This window comes from Chiloscyllium plagiosum, unplaced genomic scaffold (assembly GCF_004010195.1).
Source record: "Chiloscyllium plagiosum isolate BGI_BamShark_2017 unplaced genomic scaffold, ASM401019v2 scaf_13666, whole genome shotgun sequence".
NCBI classification, from domain to species: Eukaryota; Metazoa; Chordata; class Chondrichthyes; order Orectolobiformes; family Hemiscylliidae; genus Chiloscyllium; species Chiloscyllium plagiosum.
In genome coordinates this window covers 1-12,693 of record NW_025212495.1, presented here as the reverse complement: position 1 = coordinate 12,693, position 12,693 = coordinate 1, and the positions used below count along the sequence as shown (strand labels likewise).

At 36.2% G+C, this 12,693-nt stretch overlaps 1 long non-coding RNA gene across 1 annotated transcript; it reads right to left on the bottom strand.

Moving 5' to 3' along the window:
* Nucleotides 1–5,823: 5,823 nt before the first annotated feature.
* Nucleotides 5,824–12,684, bottom strand: LOC122547401. The gene is made up of 2 exons (XR_006310992.1): nucleotides 12,100–12,684; nucleotides 5,824–10,010 (listed from the first exon to the last, which is right to left on the bottom strand). It is a non-coding gene; the product is annotated as an uncharacterized LOC122547401 (long non-coding RNA).
* Between the last annotated feature and the right edge of the window lie 9 nt (nucleotides 12,685–12,693).

Sequence of the window (12,693 nt, the reverse complement as noted above, 5' to 3'; positions counted from 1 at the left end):
TGGGAAACCACTCTAGATTGGGTGAACTGTAGCTTAATTGACAGGATTACTACATTCCCTCTTATTAGGAAAGAGGCGATATTGATGATTCCACACATTCTGCGATTACAAGGAAGAAAATACAAAAGCAGATGCAAAAGTTAGATTGTTGACTGACATAAAAGAAAGTTTCAGGAAATAAAAGGAGAGCTGATACTGACCAAAACCATTCTAAACGTAGTGTTTCACTATTAACAGATTCCGTACATTTCTCTGTACCTTAAGTTTGTCACTTCTCACCATTTGGAAAACATTCTATCTTTCTTGGGATCAAAGGTTATTACTTGCACTTTACAACACAACTCCATTTTTCCCCACTATCAATATCCTTTCGAAATCTTGTGCAACTATTATCATTCCTGCCATCGACAAACTTGAGTATGTAATCTCCTATTATTTCTTCAAGTCATTGATGTTGTGAATCTGAATCATCCTCTTGAAAAGCAACTGGAGGACTTGTAAATATTGCATTTTTTGAGCTAGTGCATTTGCCAATGAGACAGTAGTCAATTGCATATGTCTGGTGACACCAGTCTACAGTTGACAGAATGGCAGACTGACAACCATGTGAACAACTCAAACCTTATCCTTCAAGATCTTGCCTTCAAAACCTCAACCACATTGCCCAAAGATTTTTCCATAATGACTCTGCAGAATTTTTTTTTCTCTCTTTGTCCAGGACTGTGCTGTTTGTGTGCTGTTTTGGCTATTTGGAAGGGTAAATATTTATATACTTGCACATTAAAATCTAGGTGTGTCAATTAGTTTGCCATCTTCATTGAATAAATCTTGTCACATAACTTTAAAAAATATATTGAGTTGAAGAAACTTGGCAGTTGGATTTGTATTATAAAACTAATAAATTTGAAAGTTTTGTTTTACAACAAATCAATAAAGAAAAATGGTTGATGGATCCTTTTATCTTGTCTCATGTAGGGAACGCATATGATTGTTTTACTTGTTTCCAATATGACCAATGAATTTATAATATGGCCCATGCAGAGGTTCTGTGCACTCCTCCCAACTTGGTCAAAACATATAAATGCAGGTTCTCTCAAGATACTGAACACCAATAATGTTTAATTGGAAATGGGGAACCATAAGTGGAAAAGAATAAAAGGAACAGCACCAGATTCTACTGCATTATTAAATCAAAATAGCTTTGGCTGTTACTAAGTTTCTGAAGATCATAGAATCCCTACTGTGTGGATGCAGACCACACTGACCCTCCGAAGACCATACCACCCAGACAGCGATAGTGTGTATGGTGCAGAAGGAGGTCAAGACAATTCCAAGGCAAGATGCAGGAACAGAAGTAGGCCATTCAACCATTAAGTGTGTTCTGGCATTCAATGAGACCATGGCTAATCTGATAATCCTCAACTCATTTTCCTACCTTTTTCCCAAAAAGCCTTGATTCCCTTATTAATTAAACATCTGTTCTCAGGCTTGAAGGTACTGAACAACCCAGCCCCTACAGCTCTCTGCAGTAAAGAATTCTACAGATTCACTACCCTGTAAGAGAAAACAAATCCTCTTCATTTCTGTCCCAACTCGATGACCCCTTACTCGTAGATTATGCCCGCTGGTCCTGGACTCTCCCACAAGGAGAGTTGCACCTTTCTGCAGTATTTCTCAATTTAAGTTATATTTAGCTCCTCTATTCTTGTTGCTGAAGTGCAGACCTTACATTTTCCCACATTATGTTCCATCTGTCAAGATTCTGCTCTTTAAGAATCTTACATGTTTCAATAAGGCTGCCTCTTATTGTTTTAAATACCAATGAATACACACCCAACCTACTCAAACTCTCCTCAAGACAGTCCTTCCATACCAAGAATCAACAGATTTAGCCTTCCCTGGCCTGCCTCCAATGTCAGTACATCTTTTCTTAGATAATGGGACCAAATTGGTTCACATTACTCTAGGTGTGATCTAACCAGTGACCTGTATAATATTAATAAGTCTATCCATTTTAATATTCCATTCCCTTTGAAATAAATGCCAACATTCCATTTGTCTTGCCCGTTATCCATTAAAGTGGAATGCTAGCTTTTTGTGATTCATGCACGAGGACTCCCAATGCCGTGTTGCACCTTTCTGCAGTATTTCTCAATTTAAGTTATATTTAGCTCCTCTATTCTTGTTGCTGAAGTGCAGACCTTACATTTTCCCACATTATGTTCCATCTGTCAGGATTGTGCCCACTCGCTTAATCTGTCAATATCCCTCTGAGGAATCATTAGGTTATCCTCACCAGTCATCTTCCCACCTACTTTTGTGTCTTCTGCAAACTTGGCTATAATAGTCACTGACCTCATCCACACCATTAAAAATATAGTAAATAATTGCAGCTCCAGCATCGACTCCCTATGGCACACTACCACTCCAGGTTGTCATCGTGATATGCCTCCTTTATCCAACTCTCTGCCTTCTATTAGTTAATCTATCTTCTATCCTTGCTAGTATACTACCCACTACACCATCTCATTGGGTAGCCTTACGTGTGATAGCCCATTAAATGCATTTTGAAAATCCAAATATATTAGATCTACTGCAACAAAAACAGAAATTGCTGGAAAAACTCAGCAGGTCTGGCACCATCTGTGGAGAGAATGTTAAGTTAACATATACAGTCCTGTGAACCTTCTTCAGAACTGAACTTCGATCTACTGGCTCCCTTTCATCTTGGCCTCTTGTTACCTCCTCAAAGAATTTTAAAGGCTAGAAATATTCACCAATCCTACTTACCAACCAGTTGCTTTCCCTGCACTTGTGTCACACTGTGATTTGTTTTGTCACTTGGCTGCTAGCCTCACTGCAGATCAACATTTTGTTCTGCACCTTTACTCCTCTCCTGTTTACCTACTCTGCTGGAACATGTATCTGAACTTGCTGGCTCAGAGTAAGAGATTCTACCATTTTGGCTAAAAACCTTTATAAATCCATTACACTTTGGAAAGCAACCTAATTAAATCCAGTCAAAGCATCTAGACTTCTCTAGTCATGTTGTATCGTCATGTAGACACCTTCACAGTTCCTTGTTGGAAGATTGCATTTACAAATTTGGCCATGACATATTTCTTCCCAAAACGGATTTGTTACATGAATATTGGCTGGTTCCTTTAACACCATGAAATACAGAAATTTGGCCTTTCTCATTTGAGGCGATTAAATCAATTTCTGGTTGAGACCATTCAGGCTAGAAAATGCCCCAACAACTTTCCAGAGACTAATGAACCAAGATATTGTCTTAGTTCCTAACTGCATGACCTACTTTGATGATATGCTAGTAACAGTGATTCTTGTAAGAACTACTTGGAACAGCCAGAAGCTCTGTTCAGATAATTACAATTGGTTTGGTGATAAACCCAGTCAAAAGTGAATTTGCAAAACTGTAGGTAACCTTACCAAGATATAAAATATAGCAAGGACAAGTGCTGCTAAGAACAACAAATTACAAACATATATGGAATTCTCAGTTCAAAGACTTAAGTAAGAAATCACAAGGTTTTTTGGGATGGGTAGCTTCTACCACAAGCTTGTGTCAACTTTCAGTACTACAGCTGCTCCACTGACATCTTTGCTACAAAGGAAAGCCAAAATAATATAGTTAGGACACTGCTAAGCATCTTTTGAAAGGCAGAAAACAATTTTGGTCAAGGAACTGGTGCCGAGTGCCTCAAATTTCACTAAGCCCCGAAAAGGCAATACTAACTTGGTGGTAGGTGCAGTCATATTTTAACAAGATGGATTGGACATAGAGAAGGCACTAGGTTTCCTTTAAAAAGCTAAATCAACATTAAAAGAGATTACTACAGTGGAAAAAGAAACCCTGGAATTATTACCATCTCATTTTATTTTTAAACATGCATAACTGCCACAGGTAGAGAGAGACATTGGTACATGCTCACTGTAATCCCAGAGCCTTTATGGAAAAATTAAAAACAAACAGAATGGCAGTTATTATTGCATTAATAATTTAATACTCAAAACTTCTAACACTTCTAATTATACTTATGTATTCATAAATGATAACTCCCTTGCCTCAGATTCAAACAGGGAGTAAATTCAATCAATATATTTCAACATTTATTATGACAAATTATCCACATTGCAGGAAAAAACATAATTGCTGGCAATTTGTCTATTTAACTCTGCTTTGAATTACCTGAATATCGTGGTACCAGGTATAAATGTATTAATTACATTTAAAAATTTCATGAAAACATGTACAATTTACAGTTTTTGTTTGAAAGCTAAACAAGCTAGGCCTGTATTTTCTGGAGATTAGAGGAGTCAAAAGTGACTTGATTGAAACACGTAAGATCCTGAGGGAAATTGACTGGCTGGATGTTGAGAGGATGTCTCCTCATTTGGGAGAATCTAAAACTAGGGATTATCCATTTAAGGCAGAGACGAAGGGAAAATATGTTCTCAGGGGATAGATAACTTCTGAATTTGCTTTGTGAAGAGGCAGTGGAAGCAGAATCTTTGAATATTTTTAAGGCAGAGGTGGAGATTCATGATTACCAAGAGGATGAAAGAACAAACGAATATGTTGGAATATACAGCTGAAGTTAAAATCAGAATAGCCATAATTTTCATGAATGGTGAAGCAAATTCGAAGGGCCGAGTGGTCTATACCTGTTCCACATTCACATGCTTACATTTGGTGATGAAACAAATTTTAAAACTGCAATTGGTTCTTAATTAGTAAGGGAGTTAAAGGTTATGGAGAGAAGGCAGGAGAATGGGGTTGAAAAACAAGATTGAATGGAGGAGTAGACCCGATGGGCCGAATGGCTATATGGTCTTTATCCCTCCAGGGTAGAGGGGTTATGAGAGCACTTCTATTAATAAGAGAAATCACTTTCATTAGAAAAAGACACCAGAATCACATGTTTTAAACTAACTGGACTTGTTTACTCGAGGTCATATTTCTGAGTTTATAGCTGTTAGGAGTCATGACTATTTAACAATATTTTGAGTTCAGTTGGTGCATTGCCTGCTAAAGAAGTCACTCAACTTATTTTCTTTCATCTGGTTTGAAAAATCTTTTGAGAATCCAGTCAGAGGTGAAAGCTAATGGAGCTATTTTTCCAAGATGATTCTGGAAAACTTCTTGACATCTGCTAAATGAATTGCTTCTGAAAAGATTCTAGTTATCACTGCATGTTTCTAGTGGTATCCATCTACATGTGCCAGGCCACCATACCAAGCAACAACTGGAAACTTTATATCGAAAATGATTTTTCTCCACGAAGTAACAGTTACTTGGCTAAGTTATTGTTACTTCGTAGAGTTGATCTCTGCAGAGAAAATGTATTTTTTTTTCTTGAATGTGTGCATTTTAGAGTATTTATACAAGCATATGCTGACACAGCGTTTTACAAATACCTGTGTTAATATGTGTTATATCTTTATTGAATAAGTCTGGTTTTATATTAAACAACAAAACTATTGTTCTAAAAAATATGGTTGGCGGATTTGTATTCCAAAACAGTTAGATTAGAATATAAAATTGGACATACCAAAATAAGATGAACAACATCAGAGCGATATACTAACATCTCACCCAAAGCACACTTGTAAGACAAGTATTCATTTTAAAATTCCAGTCCATGTAGTCTGTATAAAATCAACTGAAACACATCTTGATTTATACTCAATTGTTCTAACACTTGTATTTGTGCATATGCATTTGTAAATTATATTTCCCTTGCAGGCTTGGGCAGAAAGTAAGTTTAGTGAATATAATACGAATAAAATAGAATCCATATATTCATTTATTTCAGAAATAAACTTTTTATTTTATGAAAACAACACAATGTATACAATGCTTTGAACATGCTATTGTGTTTCTCACCATATTATATATTTTCTTTGGATTGGTCAAAGCAAACTAATGGTTCTGCTAAGCAGCACTAAATTATTTTCTCTCCTTCCCTGCTCACATCTTTTCACTGATGGTTTTTTTATATAACCAATATTGCATTGCCAGCACTGATCAGGGAGAAAAACATGATGATACTATAGTTTTATTCTGGAAGGACTGACATAAGATAAGTTCTTATATCTTATACATATACCTTGTTATAGGTATTGATATGGTATTTTATTTATTACTGTTGTCATGGGCATCAGTATCAGGTTCAACATGGCCAACTTTTTATGTGAGTGCTCTTCACACACATAGATTCATGAAACAGCAATCCAAAGAGAAAGTGAAATGGGAGAAACATAGCAGCAATGTACTAATGCCCTTTTTTAATTAAAAAACTGTGAGCTTTAGTCTTATTTTGATGGATGCTACAGTGAAATTGTACAGATATAGTCGATCATGAATAGTACAGTCCTTACAAATATTCAAGGGATTCAAAGCAAAACATCAATACGGTTCTTATATTACAGAGGGAATTACCTCAGGTTTCAGTATACACAAGTTTTATTTGTTTTGCAAGGATCCAACCAGACCTGAGTTAACACTAACATTTTTTTTCTCAAATGTAGCATTATTACAATGTTGCAATCCAAGCAATGCTGAGTACAAGACATGCAACAACCAGACTCCCATCAAAACAACTGAAAAATAAACTTTATACAAACGTGCAGTATTCAGTTTCTCAGAAGTCCCCAGCACCGACACAATATCCATACATAATGGCATTAAATTTAATCTTTGCTAGTTTCTCTGCTTTAAAACTCAGAGTTGCTCATGACAGCAACATTTTATCTTTAAGTCACTCATGTGGACCATTTGCCAAATGATACTACTTTTCTTACAAAGACACTTGCTGGCAGTTTTTAGGTCCAAAGCTGACCAATGCAGTCAGTCAGTCATTCTCCAGCACCATTTATTTTGGGCATTATCAGATATAATGCTAATGAAGGAAGGTTAAATGAGATGCAGTGAAGTGCATATTATTCATACTATCTAGCCCATTGATTAAAAAGTTAGAGAGAGTTCTGGTTTTAGAGAACATTTTAGCAACTCTGGCATTATTGTGCTATCAGTCAATAACTTGAAATTCAGCATGAAAAATGAATCAAGTTGACTTTGAACTCTGAAGTATAGGTTTAATTGGAGCTGGATTCTTGATTTTGCAATAACACTTTTGATGTGATGAAAACAATTGATGTTCAAGACTGTCCTGTACTAATTACTTGAATGAAACAATATGTGGCACCAAGTGGGAGATATGTAGTAGAAAAAGTCGAAGAAACATTATAAAGTGTGATGTTTTGTCTCATCTACCTGATCCACTCCCCAGGTGGTCAATGCATCTTAACAGGACTGTGGAATCACTCCAATGAAATTGAAGATTATTTACTAAGGGCGGGGGGTGCAAATACCGTGCTGCAGCCTATTGTGCAAATATTGTGCTCTTCAGGTATAGTAACCCTTTGAACAAGGCAAGACCTTTTCCTACTTCTAAAATGCAGCTTTCCTTTCACGTAAGAATTCAAAGAGTGACTTGCTGTGGGATTAGAATGGTGATAATTCTATTTTGTAAAGTATCTCATATCGTTTAAGAGCATATGCCCAGCTACAGGGCATATTTAATTGATATTATCTTAGAATCTATTAAAGGCTAGGAATCTTGCTTTAATTTTGATTCTAGCACAAATGTTACTGCCATTGTCAGGATGAACAGAATACCATACAGCTCCCAGTTTGAATCTAACCGATAAAAGTTAATAATACACAAAATAAAATTGGAACTCTGAATCACATACAGCTTCCTTCAGACTGCGGTGATGCCCAGGATATTGAGTTTTACTTTGGCCACATAAACTATAATACAGGCTTAGTCATACCTGCAGAAACTGCAAGTTAGAATGATTTGAGAATATGGGCTGAAATCTGTACCTACTCGAAAGGTCTCCCAGCTAAAGGTCAAGCTATTGTGTGATTAAAACATCACTTCCTCAATTCCCCACGCTTAAAAATGAAGCTAGATTTAGAATAGAACCATAATAAAAATTTGCTTCTAGTTCACTCAATCTCTCAGCTAGTTAATGGAGAACCTTAAAAACTACAAAACTGGAAAATCCCATTTTCTATCTGAAAAGAGGAACTACTGTTCTTGCAGTTTCAGAAGGATACATTTCTAGCCCATAGTAATGCCGCATCTGCAACATGCACCTTTGTAATACTGGACGGATAATTAACTTAAACAGAAGGGGAATTTCACAATATCCTTTGTTACCCCAACAACAGTTTTTTTGACATTTATACAGGGTGCCAAGACTGATTTTTCTACAAACTAATTGCAATTTAGATTTTGTAGTATAATACCATTTTTTTCAGTTTTGAACTGAATTTAAACTAAGAACAATGAGGAGGGATTGCAAACCTAACAGATCATAGAAATCATTTGAAAGACAACTGTACAGGAAACAGAGACTGAAACTGAATGTAAATAATTAAGAACAGCCATAATGGGTGAATGAGACTTGGCTCATGACATAACACAGGCAGCAGAATTTGAAAATGATTTTTTGTTTGGAAGATAGACGTCTAAAAGGAGAGCATGAAGTAGTTGAATCTGGAAGTAATAAAAGCATGGATAAGTTTCTCAGTGTCAGAAGGGTTTAAGTAGGCGATGCTGCAAAGTTGGATGTTGGTGGGCTTTGTGAAGGATAAAATAAGGAGGCAAAAACTCACTTCAAAATCAAACAGATGCCAAGAATGAGAACACCACCTTTTAATGACTAATGTATTTATAAACTGAAAGCAATAAATCACTTGATCTGTATGGAAGGAGGGATATCTGAATAATAAAATTAAAACCAGAAATTTAGCCGCATTTTGCAGATGTGATTTGCCATATATTAGAGTGCCTATGTAACACCATAAAATAAACAATGGTCAACTTGAGTTAGTTGCTTCCCCAACCCAACTATTCTGGTTTTCATAACTAAAATGAATGAATAATTTTCCTCACCATTTACAATACAGATGAAATCAACCACCTCCAAAATTTAATCTGTCCTTTATAATTTTCCCCAAGACAATGTTGCTACACCTTGAGGTAATGGAATGGGTCAGCAAAATGCAGTATAGACTTTTCCACAATTGCTGCCAAGTTTTACTCATGTATCTTGTCTCATTATTACTCTCTGTACTGCTAGAAACACCAATGCTGACCTGGTGAACAGATAAAAAGCTAAACTTACTGTTATTAGGGAACTTCAAGACTTGAAATGATGACGTTCAGAATGTTACTCTGACTAATGAGGATAGGGAACAAACCCAAAACTTGACTGTAATTATGTGAGGTCTTAAATCTATTATTCCAACTTACAGGTTATTTCAAAACAGCAGCAAGAAAGCAGCAATTAAACGTACTGAAGTAGAAAATACTTTTGACACATTTAGAATAACTGGCTTAATTCAAACTTTGTTTCGGTGAACTAGTGTTGATGGCTTTTAAAAGGCTGCAATTTCTGTATGTATTTAAAATGGATAAACTTTACCTTAATAGGAAATCCAGAACATTAAACTGAATCATTCAACTGTCTTTTAGGAAAGCAAATTAAATAATTATTAAAACATCCAATACGACAAATTCAAAATATAAACACAACTGTAATCTACTGTCAACAAGTTTTCAAATAAAATTTATATTATATATTTATATATAATTTTATATATATATATATGTACACACAGCAGGCTGTTGGATTATAGTATGCCATAAAATTACAAATATTTTCATCAAAACAAAACAAATAACCTGTTGCTTTTGAAGAATACTGTCATTTCAGAAATTGACTTCCATCTCCCAGTACTATCAGAATGCACAACTAGTGTGAGAGTTGAACTCAGTGATGGACATTTCATACCTCTTCTTTCTGGCACTTGCAGGTCAATATTTAGTCAACCCAACAAGACAAGACAGGTACTGGGGCAATAAACCAGTCATGTCTTCAGTTCATTTTCTCCACTGAGAACTAATTATCGCCTGTAAATTGACAAAATAATGTTAGTTCATCTTGCAAATACTTCAATCATTCTCAGTTGTGTAGACATCGTACATTAAATCCTTATTCCATTTAAAGATTATGACATCTATTCAAATAGCTGGCATGATGATTTAATGACAGCGCATGCAGCTAAAAAATGCTTAAATAGTCTATATATCTGGGCTGATACCAAAATGTTTGGGAAATAATAACCTTGTGTGGCACTGGAGGTTAAATGGGGACATTTCCACTAATTATTGCATTACACCTCTGCACCCCAAAAATGGCTTGGTGGACATAGAACCTTAACTGCTGTATCAGGTTGTGTTGTTCATGCTTTTATATTAATATTGCATAACACAAAGTATAGTGCAACATATTTTTGATTGGTCTCAATAGAATAGATAAAAACACACATAAGGACATATGAATTAGGTGCTTTCAGACCTGCTCCACTACTTAGTAAGATCATGGTTGATCTGATTATTCTACATTCCTATCTAACACTTATGACTTTTCACCCTGTTTTCAAGAAACTATCAACCTCTGCCTTTTAAATACTCAAATGCTCTGCTACTACCACTCTTTGTGGAAGAGAATTCCAAAGACTTACATCCTTCTGAGAAAAAAGTCTTTATCTCTGTCATAAATGTAGATTATTTGTATACATAGATCCTTAGTTCTAGATTCTCCTACAGAGAATCTTACACGTTTCAGTTTTTACTTTTCTAAATATCAGCAGATACAAGCGTGGCTTGCCCAATCTTATCCTACAAGACACCCCTCCATTCCAGGTGGTTGGGAATCCTTTACTCAAAAACCTTGGGACCGATGGATTTTCAGATAAAGAGTATTCCGATTTTTGGGTCCACTATAGTCTGTTCAGGTGCGTTTGGGTCCATTTGGGCCCATTGGATAAACAGTAAAGACCTAAAAATTGAAGGTTTTTGAAGGACCTAAAAAACGAACCCAAGTAGACCTGTAAGCATGCTAAGTTCAGGCCCTTTAGGAAGAAACTTCAATTTTATGTCCATTCGGGCCATGTGAAGGGGGACTCAATGATAGGGCATTTTATATGAGGGAATACTGCTGGCATTTCTGTGGCTGTCAGCATGACTCCATGATGGCATGTGACATGTTGCCCCCCTCACCCCCCCACCCCCCCCAACAATCCAACAATTTATTCAGTAACACTTCACCATTATAATTTTTTTTTACTTCCTTCTTCCCATTTCTTTAATTACAACTATTCCCGAGATGTCATCGTATCTTTTACATGAAGACCAACGCAATAACTGCTGGATTCATTTGTCGTCTCTTTATTTTCTACCTCAGGGACTCACTTTTTATAGAACCAATATTCACATTCTTAACTGTTCCTTTTTAAGTAGGCTAAAGTGAGGACTGCAGATGCTGGAGATTAGAGTTGAGAGTGTGGTGCTGGAAAAGCACAGCAGGTCAGGCAGCATCCAACAAGCAGGAGAATTGACTTTTCAGACAAAAGCCTAATGAAAGGCCTTTGCCCGAAATGTCGATTTTCCTGCTCCTCGGATGCTGCCTGGCCTGCTGTGCTTTTCCAGCACCACACTCTCGACTCTTGACCCTTTTTAAGCGTCTATATGAACATTCAATTTTTAAAAAATATTTCTGGCTAGCTTTCCCTTGTACTCTATTTTTCCCCCTCAATAATTTTTTTGGTCAGTCTTTATTGCTTTTTCTAGACTATCATTTTCTGACCTGCCACCAATCATAGTATCAAACTTTTAAAAAGGTATACAATTTTTAACTTTATTATTTTACTGCAAATGGTGCATCCTACTCCTAGAATTTTCTCGTTAGAATATAGATTTTGTGTATACTGAAATTCTCTCTTAAATGCTTGCATCTGCATTTCTATTGACCTATCCCTAAACATAATTTGTCAGTTCACTTTAGGAAACAGGGAACTGGGATGAGGATAGGATTTTAATGTGTTACCAGCTGTTCCACTTTTCTACCCTAAGGATTGGAATATATTCTTCATCACCATTTCATATCAATAACTTGAACACAAAAATTTCAAAGAAGGCATACGTCAGTATCACATACCTGTGTCGAGCTGTACTGTAAGTGTCTAGCAGGTGGCAACTGGCTAATTCCAGATTCCAGTCAAACATTTCCAGAATTTTCTGACATTCACTTCTTGTCTTCAACCCCAGACAGAATAATTGTTCAACCTATTTGGAAAATATTATGGATGCAGCAATTAGAGGGAGGAGGTTGCAAGAAATAGGGACAGGGGCAGCTGCAAGAGGCTCAAGAAGCACAGCTGCAAAAGAGGAAAAGGTAAGCCGCAAGGGAAAATAAATAGTGTAAAAGGAACAGTTTTAAACCTGTCAAAGAAATACTCAGCAACTAGGAGAGAGGGAAAAATGAATTCACTGAGATAATAAATTCCTTGCAAATTAATGAGGAATCTCTAACTTAAGGTCAGGAACTACTATTGGGGATAATATTAAAATTAATATTTTATTTACTCATAAATTTAAATTTGAGATTGAGATCTGAAATGGAACAAAAGGGTTGCAGCCTGGTTAACATGTACTAGTGTCATCCAAGTGAGATGAAAATGCATTAGCGACAATCTCACCAGTCTGTAGAAAGTACACTTAAGGGGATGGTTTTGTGTAGGTAAGTGTGTCT